Consider the following 24,693-nt stretch of genomic DNA (forward strand, 5'->3'; position numbering starts at 1 on the left):
TCAAGTCTCAAGTCCTAAAACTTTGAGTTCCGAGTCCTAAACAAGGCAATGTGCTCTTCACCAAATGCAATACATTTCATATTTTTAATAAGAGTAATAATATTAGTAAAATAATATCAAATTAAACGTTATATTTCCATGGGTAGCCATGAGAAAAACTCTCCCCCATCGAGGATCGCTATGGGGGCGCAATCGGGCGATGTAGGCTTGTACACAATCGCCCAACCTTAACACACACACACACACCCCCATACCCTCTCTGTGTTTGGTAAGAGTAGGCGTACTATGTCAATGGTTTTAGGAACAGCAGTAACATCAGTCAGTTGTAGCTCAATCTTGGGTGCAATGATCACGTTTCCGCACTGACTGACTGTGTGGAGGCTCATTGATTTAACGTTCCGTTAGCCTACATGCTACACTAGCAAAGTTGTAAATTATATAGCTGTCGGCTATATTAGCCACGATTTACCTTTCTTTGTGCAGCTTCAACTGTTGAACAAAGTTGGAAGTAGTTGCGCCTCCGTCTGTCAATTTCTTCACGCATGTTTTGCAATCCGTTTTTTTGTTGATACAGCGTAGTCTTTATACCTGAAAATAATAATTTTGGGTATCATCTTTCCAAGGGCTCCATCTGAATTCACCCGCCGCCGTTCCTCTGCAATGCCACGTGCCACTTTTTCTCAGCTGGCACAATTTGATTGGCTGATTTCCGATTCAAACTGTAATCCGTTACATGAAGAGTTTATGAGCTGCACACTTTTTTTAATAGCATTATTTTTTATATTTGGGCTTGGGGAGGATATCAAGTCAGTTCGAGTCAAAAGGCTCAAGTCAAAGTTATGTCACGCATCATCGGTGTTAAAGTCAAAGTCGTGTTGCACGTCATCATATTTGTGACTCGGGTCCGTTCGTCAATTAGTTTAAGAGTAATTCCCTTCCAGGACCCTTACCCTGAAGCGATTGCTGTGTATTCACATCTAGCTGGTGCTGTCGTGGCATGCTTGGTGTAGGATCAGGCAACGAGGTTGAGTTGTGTACCCTGTGCGGGTCCGATGTCTCAGTTGCTTGCCATGTGTCCATACCAAAACAGTCTGTCATTGAGTTCTTGTGGTTTGAGCATACAAAAACCCAGAAGGTGAACCTTCTCTAAGGTTGTCATGCATCTACTCTTTGAGCTCCGTCCATCACTCCATCCATCGTCCTCATAGATACATACTTCCAGGAACCCAGCTTCTCAGTCGGTTGCCATGTGTCCATCCCAAGCATGTCAGTCAGTCGGCCTTGAGAGATTGAGCAAACAAAAACCCAGGAAGTATAACCTCCTCTAAGGTTGTCAGTCCTTCATACTCAGGTGGTTCAGATGGCAATAACTAGTGAGGCCACTCCCTTCCAGGATTGTGGAACTCCATAGGGTGTCATTCTTAGCCAGTGAGTTATTGTAGCTATGTTGTTCAAGTGGTTGGATCAGTAGGAGCGAGACGGGGCCGGGTGTCCGCAGAGTGTCCGAACCTGGTTTGTTTATCTGACGGATCCTCTTCCCCGTCAAACTGCACCTGCAGGGTAGATTTGGAGAGGGCTTAGGGTTAGAGGGTAGGGTTAGGGGGTAGGTTTGGGGGTCAGGGTTATGTTTATATTGGTATCAAATTTAATATAAAATCACAATAAAACATATCAGTTAAGTACCTAAACAATTAAATAATTAACTATATAATTAGAAACCCCGCTCCCCCTAAAAGGGGGGAAGGGCGATGGGATCAAATGCCATGCCATGCTAAATTGCATAATAACAACATTCAGTCCAAAATATAAAAAGACAAAAATCAGGTTGAGCAATCAAATACATTTTTTATTTGAACTTCCTCCTCGTGTCGGTGGCCTCTCCAGCTCTCTTTATTATGCCCCCACCCACTCCCAGTGTTTTATACTACTCCTTAACATTCATACCAAGTGGAGACAAAGTATTAAGTTTTGAAATTCGGCTGTGTCACGTTCGTCGTAACGATGAGACCAAGGCGCAGCCCGATATGAATACATACTTCTTTTAATTAATAAGGAAAGAACACTAAACAAACTAACATGTGCTGACAGGCAACTACACATAGACAATAACCCACAAAACCAAAATGGAAAAATGGCAACCTAAATAGGATTCCCAATCAGAGACAACGATAAACAGCTGTTTCTGATTGGGAACCAATTCAGGCCACCATAGATCTATAATAAAACTAGACTAACAAACACCCCTAGATATACAAAAAACCATAGACAGGTGAAACAAGCATACCCACCCTCGTCACACACTGACCTGGCCAAAATAATAGATAGAAAACTAAGGTCAGGGCGTGACAGGCTGCTTTTCTCTGGCCTGTGGTCCAGGAGGCTTTCATCTACAGACCGGTAATGCGTAGGGAGGTTGTAGAGTGGATTTGAACATGTTTGACCAGGTGTGTTTGTAATGTGTTTTTTTCAATTGTGTAGAGGTGCTGTTTGAGGCGTGTCAAGACTGACATAATGTGCATGTTATGGCATAGACAATGTTGGTGCTTTGAATGGTCATGAGTTGTAGGATAGGACTGGAGGTTTGTGCATATGGATTTTGAATATGTGGAAGTTGTTTTTAATACTGTTTTTCAATGGGTGGTTTGGGAGTGAGTTTATTGGAACATTTTGCTAGAATTAAGAGATCCCTAAGGTTGGGGTTTCTGTTGAAAGCTCATATGGATCTAAATTCCTGAAGTGGGGGGAATGTGCGTTGTGTTTGACTGAAAGTGACTTTAAGTCTACGATGAAGGAGTCTGTTTATGTCTGAGAAAGGTGCTGATAATGGGTATAATCTGGGGTTCTGTATCTATTGGGGGAATAGGAACAGGGAGTCTGGGAAAGGTCTGAGGGTGGAGAACCGGGATATAATGGGGGGGATAGGGATATAGATTCCCGATTCCCAGAATCGGGAAAGGGTTAGGGATTGTTTCTAGTTTTGAGTCAGTTGATCCACTTCCATCTCTGACACGTGGAAGACGAAGGTGGGGAAAGGGAATGGGTACACTCCACAGCATTGACACACGGGCCAGGGGGGTCCGGGTCCACCTGGCCAAAGTTGTAGACCCCATGGTTTCCAACTTGTAGAAATGCCCTAGGCTGTGTTGGTTGGGCTTAAAACAGTCTGTCCTTAGGGTTAGAATGGTTAAGGTTAGGTAGGTCTTTCAAAGTCTGTCAACAGATGTGGAAAGCATAGTTCAACCTAGGAGTTACTCTTCATGTCAGTCTGTCACACTTGCGAGTTTTAGCAGACCAAAACCCCCAGGAGGGGACCTCCTATACGATTGTCATGCATCCGCACCAAGTGTAGTCCTAGGTAATCCAGTGGTTCGGGTGGCAGTGACCCATACTCCCTTCCAGGATCATAGCGTTCCAGTGGTACGTCATCCCTAGACAGTGAATTTTTTCGTAGTCAAAAGGTCAAAAAGTGGTTCGGTTGTCCAGGCTGAGTATGATGGGGCGTGGGGTCCCCAAGTGAAAAGTTACTCTGTGGGATCCAATGCTCCGCCAGACATCTGAGCACCCCAGGGATCTCCTGGCTCGAAGATAATTCCAGCGGCACTGCCTACCTCCCAAAGCACCTTTTTACATTATTAAAAACTCGCACCAAATGCGGAGAAAACACGCGCTACTGGACATACTACCAATCCAATTCTAAACTGGGGTAGGTAGTCGTCCAGCGCAGTACGTGAGTCTTCATTGGACGGGAGAGATGTTGGCCGATTGGTCTGCACAAAGGGACCTGGAGAGGTCCCGAAGGAGATCAGTCTTTCCATCTTAACCGGCCGTCTCATTCAGGGCAAGGAAGGGCCTATGTTGACTCCTGGGTCGGGGTCCCCAGAGTAGTTGGAGAAAAAAATATATTGGAGGTGGGTATATATAAGAAAAGTATTAAAAGTTATTTTTGGAAGATGGTAGGTTTGGTGAGAAGATATTGGTTAATATATTATTATCCAAGGGTCCATGGTCATGGTAACCCCAAGAGGATAAAATGTAATTATTTTTTTGAAAAAATATTAATTACCTAGTAATTATTTGTTAAGGATCCACGGGATCATTCAAGATACATTTATAGTAGTCCGTGTTCACAGTAACTCTGAAATGTTATTAAAGATCTATATTTACGGTCCCTTCTTCATTTAAATGGTATGTGAGGTTTGGGTTGTGTATGTGTAATATGTTTCCAGGAGTGCCTTGTTGTTGAAGTTTGGGTTATGATCCAGCCTGTGGTAGTAGTATTAATATCCAAAGGGATGTGGGGATCCATCATAAGACTGTAGGTCCCGCTGAGATTCTTTGGTTCTTTGTGAGAGCTTTAGAGATAGTTGTGTACCAAGGTATCCCTCAGGTTGGTATTCCTTTTGAAGGCCAAGATGGGTGTGTGGAGAGGAAGTAGCTGCTTTTAGAGTGGCCTCTTCTTAATTCGGGTCGCCACCCAACAGCTTGGTGAGTTGTAGGTCATGATGATTGGTATGACAATGTTGACTTGGAAAAGTATATGGAGGTAGATGGTTGCGGAGTTGTAACCTTCTCCTGCTGATTTTCATGCCGTAACACCCTAGTCTGGGTTTGGGATGGTAAAGAAAGCTCAGAGGCCACCTTAACACTCTGATCCTCTCCCTTAATCACCCTGGTCAGGGTGGGGGTAGGTTAGGAAGGTTTGTGTTCCCAAGGGAGCCCTCCCTGTGCCACCCTTGTCGGGGTATAGCCCGGGTATGGTGGGGGTGAGCCGCTTACTTGGAAAATTGTAATTTTCCTCTATGTTTTGTTGGGGAAATATTTGTCCCTGAGGTGGTGGGGTCCGAGTCCCCGGGGAGAGAGGTGTATTTGAGGTGCCGAAAGGTTCTGTTCAGAGAGGAGGCGTCTGTTGGGTCGTGGATGTGGTGATGTTGTCCCGGTGTTGGTGGCTGGTGTCTCCTTATCCTCCTCCTCTTCACTACCCGTTGGGCTACGGGTGAGTGGTGGTTTAAATTGACTCAGGTCTCTGGTTGACCAGGTCCCATACAACTTGGGGAGTGAGTCTCTGATGTCCTGGAGCAGGCAGTCCAAGTCGTCCACTAAGGAGCTTCTGTGCCCATTGTATACTAAGGTACCATGCTTCCTGCCAGTCGGTACATGAGGATATGTTGCAGAGTGAGGAGTACATTTTTTACCTCCTCTGCCCTGTAGTGTCGTTGTAGAATCTCATGGCTCTGTTTTGTCCAGGGTGTGGAGGCCGATGAGAGGTCTTCCAGAGTAGTGTCAGAGGCTCCCGATGGAGTGAAAGCCACAATTAAGATTCTAGCTTTGTGCATGTAGCCCGGAGGTAGGTTGCTCCCCGAGAGGTAGTAGCTAATTTCCTGCAAATGATGTCTGGCTCTGATGAGCTTGGAGAGTATCCTGGCTGTAGTGTTGAGGCTGGTGGGAATAGCCTGCTCCCTGGTGAGGTTCATCGGGTCCGGCTGGTCTTTGATTGGTGAGACCAGGTGGTCCGGCGTAGTCAGAGTTGTGGTGGGAACATGATGTTTCATTTGGCTTCTCTTTTTCTGTGGAGGCATCACTCCTGTGGTGCTGAATCGGTGAGGGTTCCGCTCTTCGCTGGGTGGGCTGCTCGACAGAGTGTGGTGTATTGATCCAGCCATTGGAGTGTATGGAGGTGAACATTGGACGGGGTCGGGGTCCCAAAGTGGGTGACTTCGTTGGGAGGTTCCTATGCTGGTGATCATAAGGTTGTGGAGTACCAGGTGGCAGTGATAGATTGTTAGGGTTCGTAAAGTTTATTGTACTCCCGAAAAATATGGGTGCCCGTGAAAAGTGGTAGTGGTATTTCCTATCCCGATGGGAAGGATTCTAGTCTGGAAGGCTGACGTCTTCTCTGTCCCTCCTTTGGAGTGGTGAGCAGTGGTGGTATTCCGTTTAGAACAGTGAACGTGTTGGGCAAGGTTTGAGATGTGGCCTTGCGAAGAGCTAGGTGACTGGAAGGTCCTGGACTCCCATGGTGTGAGAGTTGCTGTGGGTCCCTCTGCCATCTGGGGAGGTCATCCAGTGGTTCTTTGGTCCATCCGATATTAGATGATGTTGGGGTGTTGTGATTGGATTGCTGAGCCTCATGAGTCTCTGTAGGTTGGTAAAAATATTGGTCGCGATAGGGGTAAAATTCACCCGGTGTGGGAGGAGTTTCTCAGTGTGTTGGAGCCTGAAAATGTGGCTCTGGAGACGACGTATCTGCAATGAGACTCGGTTGCCGGTTTAAAGATTTTTCGGCTGGCCCCTCTATGTGTCTCCTCTTAAAATATGTAGAGGGCTTAAATAAATGTTTCTGCCCCGCCGAAATGTTCGGGCCCATTTCGTGGTGCCATTGGGGGTCAAAAGTGGACCTTAACCCTTTCATGCGTGAGTTCCAAATATCTCTAACGGTCACCCCAGCGTGAGTTTTTTTATGCACGTGATGTTAGAACGTTCTCTCCATTCCAGAATGTGATTGTTCGGTAACAGTACATTTAAATCGGCGCTGCCCTCAAACCAAAGCACGCAGCCTGTTTTTATTTGTCAATTTTAAATTATTTTCTAATAAGTTTTTTATTACTAATAACAGTTTGAAATGAGGTGTGTTCCGCCTCATTCATTCACATACAAGTAGTCATTTTTACTTTTGCGGACCAATACATTTTTTTGACATTTCTGACCCGGACAAAATTCCCCAAACACTTCTCAATTGTTTGTGCAGTTCAAGTCTGCAGACATTTGCTCATCTGCCGTCCTGCACACACGTGTTCATGTTTTCCACCTGTCGCCTGCATCGCAATCAAAGTTGTTTTCGTTACCAATAATAACTTTGGAAATGTGTGCGTTTCTATCAAAGTGCCTTATTACATTATAATAGTTTCTGCATGTCGTTTCTACTGTAGCATAATTTTTTGGGTATATTCCTTATAACCGTGGACACGCAATGTAACGTTACTCATTTCATAACAATTATGGTGTTATACTCAATGATTAGGTAGCTAGCTACATTCTTCTATTAGCTCTGGAAAACAATGCTAATTGCGTTAGGGAAGTATTAGCATGTGTTGTATTTTGAAGCTACCCTGGCTTTTTAAGCTACCCAAGTGGCACAGCGTCTCCGTGCTAGAGGCGTCACTACAGACACCCATCTTCAAATCCAGACTGCATTTCTATCAAAGTAAGTGCCTTATTACGTTATAATAGTTTCTGTGTGTCGTGTTATACTGTGTCTACTGTAGCTCACTGTGTGTATGGAGCATAATATATTTGTGTATAGTCCTTATAACCGCGGACACGCTAGGTAACGTTACTCACCTTTTATGGTGTTATATTAAATTGTGCTTATGTAGCTAGTTACATTCTTCTATTAGCTCTGTAAAACAATGCTAAATGCATCAGAAGATGTATTTTGACGCTACCCTGGAAAAATGTAGAAATATCTTATACCACTTGGTCATTTTCTGAGTGCATTCCACAAAGCTGTTTATCATGTCAGCCTTATCCACTGCCCCCATTTTGAGGTTATAGTCAAGCACGCAGTCTGGTTTGATGTTTCTCTGTCTGGTTTGTTTCTCTCTCCCGTCAGGTGGTCCAACTTCCCTGTGGCTGACATGGTTGCTGTATGGACAGAGGAGAGGACATGGACGTCTCATTTGTCATGGAATTTTACTGCCAGCTGTTAACATTTTTTATTTTGTATAATGGGTCATTTAGGATGGCAGTAGCGTTGTTGATGAAATGCAGTCATAGCAGCAGAACTAGAAAGCAGTCTTGGGAAAAGAGGGTGGCAAAGAAGGGAGTTGCAAACATAGGATCTCTGCCCCAGTATTCTCTTATGGAGTTCCTCTTTACGGTCACCAGAAATGTATACATTTCACTCATTGTGGCTGCCCCCCAGACTGGGACTCATCAACACAAACAGCAGGGCCAGGAGGGGTGAAATGGCTGGCAGCCTTCCAGCTACCACAGAACTCCTGTACTATCGGTCTGCCTCCATCACCACCAGCATCTTCGAAGGGAACTGGGACTTTGTCAGTGGACAAGGGGTCCTCTGTCACTGTCAGAACCTGATTCCTGACTTTCAGACTCATTGTCAGAATTTTAAAAAAATCTGTATTTCTGAGTTGTCTCCTTTTGAAAGACATTGCTAATGCTACAGCTTAGCTCATTAGCTACGTACATAACAACACTGAATGGCTCAGAGTGGGAGTGAGAGGTTACGTGATTGACTGCCTGCATGTGTCCTTTGTATCAATAAATCACTATCAAAATTTTGTGTAGTGTTCCTATATTTACTATTTTATTCACGTTTTTCAATTACCGGTGATAAATCATGCATTCCGATTTTTGCATAGATTGTAAAGGGCACATAGTATGTGTGTAAAATAATGTTTTGAAGGTTGTACTGATTATGAGCTAAGCTAATTCCAGCTATGTGTGTGGAGCCATGTTTGTTGACATACAATGCATTCTGGGTTTCACTTGATCGTCTGTCGGACCAAAGATGCTATAGCAAAATGAGGTAAGAGTTCACACATTTTTTGAGGACTTCCGGAAATTTATGGTGGGACGTGAACGACGGTAGATGACACACCCCTTCAACATGCATACTATAAACAGACCAAACACATCTCGTCTTCTCTTATTATCTTCGGTTTCTGTGAGGAAAAAAATGCATGGCTGCGCGCTGAAACTAATCGTTGGATTACTGTTTTACATAGTTATTTCGATCAATGATGAGCTCACCCGTGATGTGATTAATTATACATAGTAATTGCTATTAGCAAATTCATTATGTAGTTTATGTCAGCCTAGAGCTAGAAAATATGACAGCTTGTGTGGGGTCAATCTTTCCTCAGTTAGCGCTAGGACAACTGTAGCCTACATTTTTCCGGTTAGGATGATTGTGTTATGCTATATATACTGTACTTCTGTGAATATCTGAACATTGCATCCTAAAATAAACTGCTCACATTCTGGACATAACTTTGTAAGGACTGTGTTTGTGTAAATAGTTTCTGAAAAAAGTGTGGCCAACTCAAACGCTGATTGTTGCGTCATTCGAAACTGGCCGTTCTAAACAAGCATTCTAAATTAGTGTTCTAATCACACAGGTGTGATCGTACGCTTCAGGGACCACTGTAGAACGATCACACCCGTGTGATGGTACGTGTGAAAGGGTTAAAGTGCCAAATTCCTGCGGTATGTGCCTCGCAAGGTTGAAAGTGCCGTGTCTATTTTCTCCGGTTTCGAAATGGTAGAAGCGCTAGAGTCCCGGCTATGTCGTGAATCTTCCATGTTATGTGTGCCTGTGTAAAACTCAAAGTAAGGGAAGAGAAAAGTACAGAGTAAATAGGTAGCCAAAAGGAGATACCTCTGACGTCCATGTGGGTCCTGCCTTCCTTACAGCTACACAGCGGATCTATGTCACACCCTGACCATAGTTTACTTTGTATATTTCTATGTTTTGGTTGGTCAGGGTGTGAGCTGAGTGGGCATTCTATGTTTCATGTCTAGGTTGTCCATTTCTATGTCTGGCCTGATATGGTTCTCAATCAGAGGCAGGTGTTGGTCATTGTCTCTGATTGGGAACCATATTTAGGTAGCCTGGGTTTCACTGTTTTTGTGGGTGATTGTTCCTGTCTCTGTTTTCACCAGATAGGGCTGTTTCGGTTTTTGTTAAGTTTTTTTGTTGTTTTTGTAGTGTTCGTGTTTATCCTTTTTTGTTATTAAACATGAATCAGTATAATCACGCCGCATTTTGGTCCGCTTCTCCTTCACAACAGGAAGACCGTTACAGAATCATCCACCACAACAGGACCAAGTGGCGTGGTAACAGGCAACAGCAACAGCAGGAGAAACATAAGGATTTATGGACATGGGAGGACGAACTGGACGGTGAAGGACCCTGGGCTCAGCCTGGAGAATATCGCGTCCCAAGGAAGAACTGGAGGCGGCGAAAGCGGAGAGGCACTGGTATGAGGAGGCAGCACGGCGACGCGGATGGAAGCCTGAGAGTCAGCCCCAAAAATGTATTTATCTATGCCAGGTAGGAGACCTGCGCAAACTCCCTGTGCTTACCGGGGGGCTAGAGAGACCGGGCAGGCACCGTGTTATGCAGTGGTGCGCACGGTGTCCCCAGTGCGGGTGCATAGCCCGGTGCGGTATATTCCAGCTCTGCGTATTGGCCGGGCTAGATTGAGCGTCGAGCCAAATGCCATGAAACTGGTTCTACGCAGCTGGTCTCCAGTGCGTCTCCTTGGGCCGGCTTACATGGCACCAGCCTTGCGCACGGTGTCTCCGGTTCGCCTGCATAGCCCAGTGCGGGCTATTCCACCTCGCCGCACTGGCAGGGCGACCGGGACCATTCAACCGGGCAAGGTTGGGCAGGCTCGGTGCTCAAGAGCTCCAGTGCGCCTGCACGGTCCGGTTTATCCAGTACCACCTCCACACCCCAGCCCTCCGGTAGCAGCTCCCCGCACCAGGCTTCCTGTGCGTGTTCTCGGTCCAGTACCACCAGTGCCAGCACCACGCATCAGGCCTACAGTGCGCCTCGCCTCTCCAGCGCTGCCAGAGCCTTCCTCCTCTCCTGCGCTGTCGGAGTCTCCCGCCTGTTTAGCGCTGCCAGAGCCTTCCGCCTCTACAGCGTTGCCGGAGTCTCCTGCCTGTTTAGCGCAGCCAGAGCTGTCAGTCTGCATGGAGCAGCCAGAGCTGTCAGTCTGCATGGAGCAGCCAGAGCTGTCAGTCTGCATGGAGCAGCCAGAGCTGTCAGTCTGCATGGAGCAGCCAGAGATGTCAGTCTGCATGGAGCAGCCAGAGATGTCAGTCTGCATGGAACAGCCAGAGATGTCAGTCTGCATGGAACAGCCAGTCTGCAGTCTGCAAGGAGCTGCCAGTCTGCATGGAGCAGCCAGAGCCGCCAGTCAGCATGGAGCAGCCAGAGCGGCCAGTCAGCATGGAGCAAAGCCAGTCAGCCGGAGCACAGTCTGCCAGGATCCGCCAGTCAGCCAGACTCTTCCAGATCCGCCAGTCTCTTCCAGATCCGCCAGTCAGCCAGACTCTTCCAGATCCGCCAGTCAGCCAGGATCTGCCAGAGCCTTCCTCCTCTCCTGTGCTGTCGGAGTCTGAAGAGCCCCTCTGTCCCGAGCTGCCCCTCTGTCCCGAGCCGCCCCTCTGTCCCGAGCCGCCCCTCTGTCCCGAGCCGCCCCTCTGTCCCGAGCTGCCCCTCTGTCCCGAGCTGCCCCTCTGTCCCGTGTTATTAAGTAGGGTTGCCGTGGCTAGGAGGTCACAGAAGCGGACAAGGTGGGGGAAGACTACGGTGAAGTGGGGGCCACGTCCAGCACCAGAGCAGATGCCCACCCAGACCCTCCCCTATAGGTTCAGGTTTTGCGGCCAGAGTCCGCACCTTGGGGGGGACTGTCTGTCACACCCTGACCATAGTTTACTTTGTATATTTCTATGTTTTGGTTGGTCAGGGTGTGAGCTGAGTGGGCATTCTATGTTTCATGTCTAGGTTGTCCATTTCTATGTCTGGCCTGATATGGTTCTCAATCAGAGGCAGGTGTTGGTCATTGTCTCTGATTGGGAACCATATTTAGGTAGCCTGGGTTTCACTGTGTTTGTGGGTGATTGTTCCTGTCTCTGTGTTTTCACCAGATAGGGCTGTTTCGGTTTTCGTTACGTTTCCACGTTTGTTGTTTTTGTAGTTTTTGTAGTGTTCGTGTTTATCCTTTTTTTGGTATTAAACATGAATCAGTATATATGAATCCGCATTTTGGTCCGCTTCTCCTTCACAACAGGAAGACCGTTACAATCTAGCGGTATCTCAACCACAAGGCATTTCTGCCTTACTTGGCTTCATCAGGTAGCAGGGAGATTAAAGGTAAAAATGTGCCAAAATGTGCACTCAGTCGTGGTATGGTAAAGGGAGTTGATTTAAATGATAGGTCTTTATCCTGTTTGGGTTGGTAGAGGCCTTCTCCATTGATTCCTATGTGGAATTGCATGGGGTGGTAGCCCCTTGCATTTTGGGGGATCATTTCCGTTTTGGGTGTCAGAGGTTCTGGGTAAATTGCAGCTAAGATTAGAAGTCCCAAGGGCTAAAATGAGCCAATCCTAGGAATACATAATTATTCTATGGGAAATTAGGAGATATTCCGCAGATGAAGGGGTTTTGGTTTATACCTGAATAGGTAAAAATATAATTTCCTCTAAGAGGATAAACACCCAGACAGTACGCCAACACATGCTCTCTAATTACCCGGCTCCTCGGGATACCTCTTTATGGAGCCAGGGTTAGAGTTTAAGATTCAGGTTAGGGTTAGAATGGTTAAGGTTAGAATTAGGGTTAGAAGGGTTAAGGTTCTCTCATACTTTTCGTTCAGGCCTGTGGGAATCCTGATACCCACTTTTTGAGTCCAAGGGGTTAAGCTTGAGGTTAAGGGTAGGGTTTGAGGCTGGGGTTAGAATTAAGATTGGTATCACGGTCACAATTCAGGGTTAGGTTTGGGATTAGGATGGAGGTTTTGATAAGGCTTAAGGTTAGGTTTAGGATTATGGTTAAGGTTAGAGCTAGGCTTGGGATGGCTCAGGTTAGGGTTCAGGTTAGGGTGAGCTGGGGTTAGGATGGTTCAGGTTAGTGTTAAGATCAGGGTTAGAAAGGTTAAGGTCTCTAATACTTTTCATTAAAGCCTGTGGTATTACAAGTACCCAAATGTTCTATCCAACATCGTTCCTTGGTCTGTCTGTGTGTTAACGACCACCCTTGGTTCGATTCAAATCCTGCTATTCTTAACTGAGCTACTGGGTGAGATCTAAAGTGGGTGTATAGTGTGGTTTTAACTGCCTCTTTACTTACAGTATATGATATAGATGTTGTTTGAGTCTGGCTTCCAAGGAGTTCCTAGTTTCTCCAATATACCGTTTTCCACATTGTAGACATTCAATTCGATATACAATGTTGGTGGTCTTCAAATGGAATACCTCCCATACTGGAGCCCCTAGACCCGACCATTTATTCTGAATGTATTTTACTTGTCCAAAATGTGATCCACTCCACACTGGCTTCTCCCTAAATCCAGAGTGTACCAGCAAATGTTTATTTCGCCGATATTACTCAACTGTTGGAGAATCTCCACATCCTCCTTTGTCTGCTTAAAATGATCCTTCACTATGAAGTTAAACTTCATAGAAGGCTGAATATGTGGTGACAAATGGGATAATACAACCATCATTACTAGTCCTCCCATATATAGGTTCAGTTACAAACAGTGTTCACCTCTGCTCTTATAGTACCGAGGAAATGTTTCGAGTAACCTCTGGGTCTGAGAGCCTTAAAAATAATTCCTATAGCCTCCTTAACTTTTTATGGCTGGGGGAGCAGTAATTGAGTAGCTTGGATGAATAAGGTGCCTAAAGTAAATGGCCTCTGATGATGTGTAGGTTGTCTATATTTGTCAGTTGTCTGTAGTAGTGATATTCCATGGGTAATGAAGGAGAGGGCCTGTTCGAAAATTTAGCATGAACTAAGAGGTCCTTCAGGTTGGAATGGTAGTAGTGGAAGGAAGGCATGTTGTGTATTTATAAATGCGACTTTTAATTTTGAATGTATGCTTTGGTTTGTGTGTGAATAGGTGCTGATGATACTAAAGCACCTTATACCACCCACCACTGTGACCTGTATGCTCTAGTCGGCTGGCCCTCGCTACATATTCGTCGCCAGACCCACTGGCTCCAGGTCATCTACAAGTCCATGCTAGGTAAAGCTCTGCCTTATCTCAGTTCACTGGTCACGATGGCAACACCCACCCGTAGCACGCGCTCCAGCAGGTGTATCTCACTGGTCACCCACCCTTAACATCTACATTAATGAATTGGCAAAAACAGAAGAATCGGCAGCACCTGGTGTCACCCTAAACAACACTGAAATCAAGTGTCTGCTGTACGCAGATGACCTGGTGGTCTCCTCCCACTAAAGAGGGGTTACAGCAGCACCTAGATCGTCTTCACAGGTTCTGTCAGACCTGGGCTCTGACCGTTAACCTAAAAACCAAGTATAATGATATTCCAAAAAATGTCCAGAAATAAGGACAACAAATATAAATTATATTTGGACAAACCAAAAACTACACATATCTAGGACTAAATATCAGCAACACAGGTAGCTTTCACATGGCTGTGAATGAGCTGAGAGAAAGCAATAAGAGCATTCTATGCCATTAAAAGGAACATCAAAATCTAAATTCCAATTAGAATCTGGCTCAAAATGTTTCAATCAGTTTTAGAACCAATTGCTCTATATGGCAGTGAAGTATGGAGTCCAATCTCTAATAATGAATTTACCAAATGGGACAAACATTCAATAGAAATACTGCATGCAGAGTTTTGCAAGACTATTGCAATTGCAAAGAAAAACTCAAAATAACACACATAGAGAAAAATTGGGCCAATACCCCCTCATTCGAAAAAAAAAAGAGCCATCAAATTTTACAACCATTGTTACAGATACAAGTATTCTGTGTGTATCCTGTGTGTGTATTTATTTTCTCTCCTTCTCCCCTCACAGGCGGCAATCATTCCCCAATCAGTCATCAATCAGTCGCTAATCTGAAGACACCTGTTTCCATTACCCAATCACATCCCCTTTCCCTTGGTTTAAAAACCCATTCAGTTGTTTCCTCTGGAGCTCAATCTCTCTGTCGATATCTTGTTTGGATTATCAACTACATGTCATTTTGTCCTTTTTTTACATGTCACTTTGAGGTTTTTGATAAATGTGGTAGAGTTGATTTAATGACCTTGGCTGACCATTATTCAGTAGCTATTCCGCAGAGTGTAGTTAGTGGCTGTTAAACAGCTGGTGTTAAATGTTTTGTTAGAAGAGCAGGTGCTTGTATTACCACTGCCTGAGCCTACTACCCCTGTAGGGGATGTTGCTGCTCCTATAAGCCCGTTGGTGTCTGAGAACAAGGGCGAGGCTCCAGCCACATTGCCCCGTTTTGATCCACTGTCAACCGATGATGCCAGGAGGGATGTCCGTTCTATACAGTTTCAACTGGAGGCGGAAGAGAGCCCAAATTAGGCGAGAGACTCCAGTTGGAGTTGTGTAAAATTGGAGGCAGAAAAGAACCGCGTCGGAGTTCAAAATGCGTCAGATGGAACTAGATGCAGAGACAGCGAGGCTAGCCTTCGTTACTGCTGTGCCTGTTAGTGAGGTGTCCTCACCAGCTGTAGCTTCTAACACGTTTGACAGTAGTAGGCAGATTGACTCTCTGAACAAAGGAACCAAGGCAGAGGTTAACTCCTATTTTTGTGTATTTGAACGTATAGCCGTAGCATTGAAATGGCCTGAAGAGGTATGGTGCCTATTACTTCAGTGTAAAGCCAAAAAAGGTTGTGTCAGCGCTACCACTTGAAGACAGTTTGAATTATGAAGTGGTCAAAGCTACTGTTCTTCGTGCCTATGCGCTTGTGCCTGAGGCATACCGACAGAGATTTAGGTCTCATAAGAAGTCTTCTAGTAAGACTTATGTGGAATTTGCTAGAGACAACGGAAATATGTTTGATAAATGGCATGCTGCTAGTAAGGTAACTGATTTCAACTCTCTCTGGGAGTTAATCTTGTTGGAAGAGTTAAAAAATTGCTTACCCAAACACATTGTAGTTTACCTAAACGAACAGAAAGACGCGTCTGTGTTTTCGGCTCATACTGAGAATAGAGCCACTGAATTGCCTACTTTTAGCCCTAGTCGGCCAGCATCAGTATATCATGAGCGTCCCTGTTTCTATTGCCATAAAGTGGGACATATGATTGATTGCTTCCTGCTAAAACGCAAACAAGGGATGCCTCTTCGTGCCAAGCCGCCAACAGGTGTTGGGCTAATTCGTATGGTTGGGAGGTCTGAAACGAAACTGGTGCCTCAGGGTAACTGCAGTTTGAAAGTCCCAGTCCCCGACCGCAGTTATGAACTGTTCATTTGAGGGGTTTGTGTCCCTAACGAATGATGACGCGTCTCAGCGTCCGGTTAAAATCATTAGAGATACTGGTGCGGCTCAGTCATTTATATTGTCTGATGTGTTGCCCTTATCCGACGATACATACTGTGGTTCCAGTGTGTTAGTTCAGGATATTGAAATGGGTTTTGTCCCAGTGCCATTGCACTTTGTGAAAGTCCACTCTGACTTAATCAGTGGAATATTCAGAGTGGGGGTACGTCCTATGTTGCCAGTAAAAGGTGTGACCTTTATAATGGGTAACGATATTGTCAGAGGAAAGGTTGTACCCATATTGGAAGTAATGGATAAATGTGACCACACTCTCCAATGAGCTGGCACAGTTATCCACATGTGTTCCCCGCTTGTGCTGTCACCCGTGCTCAGGCACGACAAGTGGGTGACGTGATAGATTTGTCGAACACTGTTCTGTTCAAAGTGGTTGATCAAGAGGATGGGTTGTGTGCTACCTCTGGGAAGTGGATCACCTCTGACAAACAGCCCAGGGAAGAATCAAAGAACCTTGAACTTACTGCGGATGCAAAACAGTTACCAGTTACTCATGAGCAGCTGATTGCTAACCAAAAGGTTGACAACAGGCTTGCTAAATGTTTTTCTAATGTTGTTTCAGTGGAAGAGGTACAGAAAAAGAGCGTGGCTTACTTCATTGATGGTAATCTCCTCATGCGTAAATGGACATCCCATGTAGAAGTGGATGGAGATTGGAATGCTGTTTACCAAATAGTGATTCCTACAGCTTTTTGACAAAATGTGTTATCCCTTGCTCACCAGTGGTCCGGTCATTTAGGAATCACAAAGACTTATGATCGGATCCTTCAACATTTCTTTTAGCCAGGTTTAAAACAAGATGTGGCTCAGTTCTGTCGGACATGCCACATGTCAGATAACAGGAAAACCAAATCAGGTTATTTCTCCCACTCCTCTTTGTCCAATACCTGTCACAGGTGAACCATTCGAACATGTGGTGGTTGATTGTGTTGGACCGTTACCGAAGACAAAATCGGGTAACCAGTTTTTGTTAACGATTATGTGTATGGCAAGAAGATACTGAGGTCATTCCTCTGTGAAGGATTACATCCCCGGTAGTGAGTAAAGCCTTAATTAAATTCTTCACAACATTCAGGTTACCTAAGGTGGTACAAAGTGATCAAGGTTCCAATTTCCTATCAAAGCTCTTCAAGCAGGTGTTAAAATCCTTGTCATTTACGCACTGTGTGGCAAGTGCATATCACTCAGTCTTAGGGTGCTCTTGAAAGATAGCATCAGACACTGAAGTCTATGCTACGTAAATATTGTTTGGAATCTGAGAAAGATTGGGATGAGGGAGTTCCTCTAGTTTTGTTTGCTGCTCGTGAAACTGTACAGGAGTCCCTAGGGTTCAGCCAAGCAGAACTGGTGTTTGGTCAAACAGTGAGGACCAATGAAAGTCCTTAAAGAACAGTTTTTGTCCCAAGAGTTGTGTACAGGGGAGGAAAATGTGTTGGACTACGTTAGTCGCTTTTGTGAGCGCCTACACCAAGCCTGTGCTCTCGCAAAGGAAGCTCTGTCTGTTTCTCGTCCACTACAGCCAGGTGACCAAGTACTGGTGTTATTGCCTGTTCCAGGATCTTCACTGTCAGCTCGTTTCTCTGGTCCTTATTTAATTGAAAAGAAATTAAGTGAAACTGTTTATGTGCTTCAAACTCCTGATAACGCCAATCTTGTGTGTGTATGCCACATTAACATGTTGAAAGCATATCACACCCGACCCATCACCCAGTTAGATAGCAATACCTTCCGCTGTTTTTGAACGGTCTCTCCTGCTTCTACTGCTATGATAGTGGACTGTCATAGTTGGAGATGGATTGGAGTTGCGCAATACTCAGCAGCAGTACGTTAGATTGCCCAACTCAGAAATGCTGCTGTCTATCCAATCAGGTCTGGTTCATTTAATGGATGGACAGGCCGACGATATTGTGAGGCTGCTACACTTTTCAATGTCTCTTTAATGACGTTCCTACTCATACAAATGTGTTGGAACATGACATTAATGTTGGAAATGCTGCCCCTATCAAGCAACACCCATATCTTGTCAATGCTTCTAAGCGGAAGATAATGAGGGGTGAAGTGAAATATTTGTTGGAGAATGACCTGCCTACGCCAAGTTCAAGCCCTTGGAGTTCTCCTTGCATTCTGGTTCCTAAACCTGATGTTACTTCCAGGTTATGTACGGATTATCGAAAGGTAAATTCTGTCACAATGCCAGATTCGTTCCCGTTACCCAAGACTGGATGACTGTTGGTGCTGCTAAGTATGTAACTAAGTTGGACCTCTTAAAAGGTTACTGCAGGTTCCGTTAACCTAATTTGCTTCTGAGATTTCTGCCTTTGTAACCCCTGACAACTTCCTACAATACTCTGTCATGGCTTTTGGGATGCGAAATGCACCAGCCACTTTCCAACAACTGGTTAACTCCGTATTAGCTGGCGTTCCCAATTGTAGAGCATACCTTGATGATCTAGTAATTTATTCGTCTGAGTGGTCAGATCATGTTGACTCTTTAAGGGTAGTATGTGAACGTTTGGCAGCTGCTTCTCTAACCCTGAACTTGGCAAAGTGCGAGTTTGGGAAGGTTACTTTTACCTATCTCGGTAAAAAAGTCGGCCATGGACAGGTGCGCCCTGTTGATGCCAAGGTTTTGGCAATAACTGCATTTCCCGCACCTACCACCAGACGAGAGCTACGTCACTTTTTAGGGATGGTTGGCTACTACCGTAGTTTCTGTAAGAACTTCTCTGCAATAGTTGCTCCATTGACAGATTTGCTCAGTCCGGCAAGATCATTTGAGTGGTCCCCTGATTGTCAGGTAGCTTTTGAATCTGCTAAAGCACTCTTATGTAATACCCCTGTACTTGCGGCTCCGGATTTTGAACAACCGTTTAAACTTGAGGTAGATGCTAGTGCCAGAGGTGCTGGTGCTGTTCTACTGCAGCAGGACGAGTGGATCATCCGGTTTGTTATTTTTCTCGTAGGTTTAACAAATGTCAGACAAATTATGCAACTATTGAACAAGAAGCTCTTGCTTTATCTCTACAACACTTTGAAGTTTATATTGGTTCCAGTGCCCTACCAGTGATTGTATATACTGATCATAATCCCTTATTGTTTCTCCACCGGATGTACAACCAGAACCAGCGCCTAATGCGTTGGGCCTTTATTGTGCAAAATTATCTTTTGATGATACGGCATAATAAAGGTTCTGAAAATGTGTTGGCAGATGCTTTGTCTCGTGTGTAAAAAAAAAACAGAGAATTTTGTATGTTTTGTAAATACTGTGGTCACAATCCCCCCCCTAGGGTTGCTCTTTTATGGGTGGGGGTGTTGCGGATACAAGTATTCTGTGTGTATCCTGTGCATTTATTTTCTCTCCTTCTCCCCTCACAGGTGGAAATCATTCCCCAATCAGTCGCTAATCTGAAGACTGCACCTCCTCCTGCTTCCATTACCCAATCACATCCCCTTGGTTTAAAAACCCAGTCTGTTGTTTCCTCTGGAGCTCCATCTCTCGGTAGTTCTCTGGTTTTTGTTTTCACAACTACATGTCACTTTGTCCCCACCTCTGAGTATTGTTTTTATGTTTGATGGTGGGAAAAGGGGGTACTAAGACAAGTTGCCCATGGGCATACACTACCCGTAGGTAAACTTTGTTTTAAAAACATTAGTTTGAACTGGGGGGACTACCCACTATTTTTGGTTAGTTAGCTGTATTGAAGTAGGCTAGTCTAGCTTAGGGGTATATTTTGATATTTGTTTCTTGCCTTGGGTCCAGTTCAGCCCTTTTTCCTGCCCCCCCCCCCCCTATTTACCATGTGTTTGCAAATAAACCCTGAGTGTTTGACGGTAGATATAAGTTGTCTGTGGTTATTATCGTTATCGCCGTTACTTTGTCACTATTACACTTTACATGAGTAATGTTACGGGTCTCGATACCCCCCCCCTAGACTGCCGGGCCAAAGGTATTCGTAACAACCATCTAAAAACAAGTGACCCCAAAACATTCCATCACACAGCTCTACAATGTCAAGAGAGTCCCCTCAGCCAGCTGGTTCTGAGGCTCAGTTCACCAACCCCATAGAGCTTCAGGACAGCACTCAGAAAATCTGGCCCAGCCAAATCATCACAAAATAAAAATATTACCTATTGGAAAGGCACCACAAAAACTCAAAGTAAACTTCAATGCTATTTGGCTCTCAACAGATCGTACATGGTGGCAGACTATCTGACCACTGTGACTGATAGAAAACATTGACTAGGTACAGACTCAGTGACCACAGTCTGGCTAGAGAGGACAGGCTGTGCTCACTCTGCTCCGGGGGAGAGGTAGAGCTGCATTTCCTATTACATTGTGACAAATACTCAGACCTAAGAGAATTTCTTTCCCAAAATTTTAATTCAATACAAAAAAAATTTAACTATAAAAGATGAAGATAAAATATTTATTGGGTGAAAAGCCAAAATGTGCAGTTTTGGCAGCCAAATGTGTCTTCCTGCCACAACCTGAGGGACAGCCCATGCAAAGTAATGTCAATAATATTTCCCACCACCGTCCGACTGGACCAGATTACGGTTTTGGATTTGTTTACCAAACGCCCTAACAAAAGAAGCTATTGGACATAAATTGTGGACATTATCGAACAAAACAAGCATTTATTGTGGAACTGCAATTCCTGGGAGTGCATTCTGATGAAGATAATCAAAAGGTAAATAGCATTATAAATATTAACTTATGAATAATGTTGACTACCCAACATGGCGGATATTTCTCTGGCTGGTTTAGGCTTTGAGCGCCGTTCTCAGATTATGATTTTTCCGTAAAGTTTGTTTGAAATCTGACAGCGGTTGCATTAAGGAGAAGTGTATCTAAAGTTCCATGCATAACACTAGAATTTTATCAACATTTATAATGAGTATTTCTGTGAATTCATGTGGCACTGCACAATCACCGCATGTTTTAGAACTACTGAACATAACGCGCCAATGTAAAATTAGATTTTTTGATATAAATATGCACTTTATCGAACATGCATGTATTGTGTAACATGAAGTCATGTGAGTGTCACCTGATGAAGATCATCAAAGGTTAGTGATTAATTTAATCTCTATTTGTGCTTTTTGTGACTCCTCTCTTTGGCTGGAAAAATGGCTGGGTTTTTCTGTGGCTTGGTGGTGACCTAATAATAGTTTGTGGAGCTTTCGCTTGAAAGCATTTTGGAAATCAGACACTTTGGCTGGATTAACGAGAATAGTATCTTCATAATAGTGCCTAATAATTGTATGTTTGAGAAATTTGATTTATGAGATGTCTGTTGATTTGTATTTGTATTTGGCGCCCTGCAATTTCATTGGCTGTTGGCGAGGGGTTCTGCTAGACAGGTTAAAGATGCATTGGCGACTTTAAAAACAAAACACCTGCTTGTCGCCAGGAAAACTTTGGGTGGGGAGGAGCCAACTATTGCCAAACTGCTGAGGTCTGCCGAGACCCCCAGGTGCCCGCCGGGTGCAGGGGTCAATTTGTGGGTTATCGCTTCTCAGCCTTTTGGCAAGAGTTTTTTTTTTTCCTTTGGGCGGAATATTTTCCCGGTTCGTAATAATTGTTTCATTTGGTTTTTCTTTGAAGAGCTGGAATTCTATAGAGAAAGCCTTTTTCCTGGAGGAGAGGGCAAGGATGACTCTGTACACGTCGGTCCTGGGGATTGGACTTGCGAATGCGGTAGATTCACATGGAAGGAGAAGGACATGGAGCCTTTCGGAAGGGAGGCACTTGGAAGGACCTTGCTGACGGTGTTGCTCAAATGGGTTTAAAGGATGCCTCCATTAGATTGAGCGTATGATGTCACCTTCTACAGAGGAGAAACATGAGGAAATGATGCGGATGGTGGGAGTTTGAGCAGGAAAGACCCATGTGCCACTATGTAGAGAAAAGCTTGGCAGAGAACTTTAGAGTAGTAACGGTTCATATTTATAACCCACATGTGAAGGACGAGGACTTTAGAGCCTTCCTGGGGAGATATTTGGACAACATCTCCTCAGCAAGGCTCCTCAATGACACTCTCGGGTTTTGGTATGGGAGGAGATGCTTTCAGGCTCTCCTTAGGGAATACCCAAAAGGGCCTGGGAGGTTACCTTCATCCTCCAGCTATGTTCGCCCTGGGGGATGACGGGACGTTGTTTTATACCTGTCAGCCTCCCTTTTGCAGGCATTGTATGGCTTACGGACATAGAGACTGACGAGCCGAAGGCATATCACAGGTGTGGCTCGCTAGCGCACCTGTGGCGAGATTGCCCGGCTCGTCAGCAGTCATACGCATCTGCAGCTGGAGGAGAGCGAGAGCGGAGGATGGGGGAAGAGGAGGAGACCCAGACCCAAGCACAGGCCCACAGGGAATGGACACACGGCAGGAGGAGGAGAAAAAAGCGGCAGCGGGGGAAGAGGAACAGGAGAAACCATCCTCACCAACGCCCACTCCACGTGCCAGGGATGGTGTTGGCATCAGGGCCGTCTTTGAAAGGAGCAGAGGGATCAGAGGTAGACGGGGAGATAGTGTGAAGGAGTGGGGTCGGACAGTGATGCGTCAAGTGCCCGAGTAGAGGAGATGGTGGGGGAGCTGGCAGGGAGGGGGGATAGAGATTCCCCTGCATTCTCCAATGAATAGGACAAGGAGGCGCTCGGTGGACAGAAGGAGGAGTAGTAGAAGGGAGGGGGTGGCAAGGCAGGAGATGGAGGGAGAAGTTTCAGGGCCCTTATTGGCCCCCTCTTCGCAGTCACTCCTGACGGAGATTGAGCTCCCAGGTATGGCCCAGGGTTGGGAGATGTTTGGGGGCACACTGCCCTTAGGCCAGAGCCCAAAGGGAATCAAGGTGGTGGAGTTTGGGGCACAACCCAGTATGCAGTGTACTCAAGTATCAAACAACGTTCCTGCATCCTGGGTTAGGGATATGGAGGCCGACGGTTGAGACAGTGCAGGGGAGCATAGGGTGAGTTTTCGGTCTTTTCTTTTGGTGTGTCCTGGGAGTAATAGTCGGGTTGGTTTAAGCTCTTGATACTAGGGGGCAGTATTTTCATTTTTGGAAAATAACGTTCCCAAAGTAAACGGGCTATTTTTCAGGACAAGATGCTAGAATATGCATATAATTGACAGCTTAGGATAGAAAACACTCTAAAGTTTCCAAAACTGTAAAAATATTGTCTGAGTATAACAGAACTGATATTGCAGGCCTGAGAAAAATCCAATCAGGAAGTGACTCTTACTTTGAAACCTCTGCGTTCCAATGCCTCCCTATTGAGCATTGAAAGGGATATCAACCAGATTCCCTTTTCTATGGCTTCCCTAATGTGTCTACAGTCACAAGACATAGTTTCAGGCTTTTATTTAGAAAAATGAGCATGAACGACAACATTGCGTCAGTGGTCAGCTGGTGGCTCTGAGTGATTTGTGCGTAATAGACAAAAGCGGCCATTGCTCCTACTAAGAAGCCAATTGTCCCGGTTGATATATTATCGAATAGATATTGGAAAAACACCTTGAGGATTGATTATAAAAAACATTTGCCATGTTTCTGTCGATATTATGGAGCTAATTTGGAATATTCTTTTGCGTTGTCGTGACCGCAATTTCCGGTGGATTTCTCAACAAAACATGAAGAACAAACAGAGGTATTTGGGCTATAAAAAAATAATCTTTATGGAACAAAATGAACATTTGCTGTCTTACTGGGAGTCTCGTGAGTGAAAACATCCGAAGCTCATCAAAGGTAAACTATTTAATTTGATTGCTTTTCTGATTTTTGTGACCAAGCTGCCTGCTGCTAGCTGGACATAATGCTATGCTAGGCTATAGATAAACTTACACAAATGATTGTCTTGCTTTGGCTATAAAGCATCATTTCAAAATCTGAGATGACAGGGTGATTAACAAAAGGCTAAACTGTGTTTCACTATATTTCACTTGTGATTTCATGAATATGAATATTTTCTAGCAAGATATTTTGTCCGTTGCGTTACGCTAATTAGTGTAGTTGATGACAATTCTCCCGGTTCCGGGAGGGGTAGTTTCAAGAGTTAATTTGACGTTGTAATTATTTTCAAGGTAGTTTGGTAGGTGGGGAGGGAAGATCCTCCCCTGGTTTCCTTTTTTAATTTTAAAATGACTATATTTGAGTTTGTTTTGAATATTGATGGGTTTGGTTTGTATGAATGGCATTGAATGTAATAAATAATTTTTCTAAAAAAGAAAAATCTGTTCTTATCAGTTTCTGATACGTCCCCCGATGGGGGGACTACATGTTAAATAGATTTTTCGAACAGGGAGTCGGAAATGGGGCTTGCTCCGTCCGCTCCACGCATCGACCCGGTATTGCAGTACCTCCGGGAAAGGTGCAACACTTCTCACATTGTCAAGGGAAAAAAACTCAAAGCTGTGTGAAAAGCTAGCAGAAGAAGTAAAGGAAAGAGAGAAAAACTAAGAAACATCAAAATTGAAAGAAGGGTGAAGCGCACTTCATGGGGTCCCCCGTTTCCCTCCATTTCACCTGCAAAGGCAGCCAGTGTGCCATTCTCAAACTTTCAGGTTTTCCCCTTGTGCTGGTTGGATTTAAAGATCATCGCCCGGTGATGGCCTC

The 24,693-nt window shown here is 44.8% G+C and overlaps 1 pseudogene; it reads left to right on the forward strand.

Annotated features, from left to right (window-relative positions):
- Window positions 1–24,287: 24,287 nt before the first annotated feature.
- On the forward strand, window positions 24,288–24,459 carry LOC112264278 (annotated as a pseudogene).
- Window positions 24,460–24,693: the final 234 nt, after the last annotated feature.

This window comes from Oncorhynchus tshawytscha, linkage group LG12 (assembly GCF_018296145.1).
Source record: "Oncorhynchus tshawytscha isolate Ot180627B linkage group LG12, Otsh_v2.0, whole genome shotgun sequence".
In the NCBI taxonomy this organism is placed as follows: Eukaryota; Metazoa; Chordata; class Actinopteri; order Salmoniformes; family Salmonidae; genus Oncorhynchus; species Oncorhynchus tshawytscha.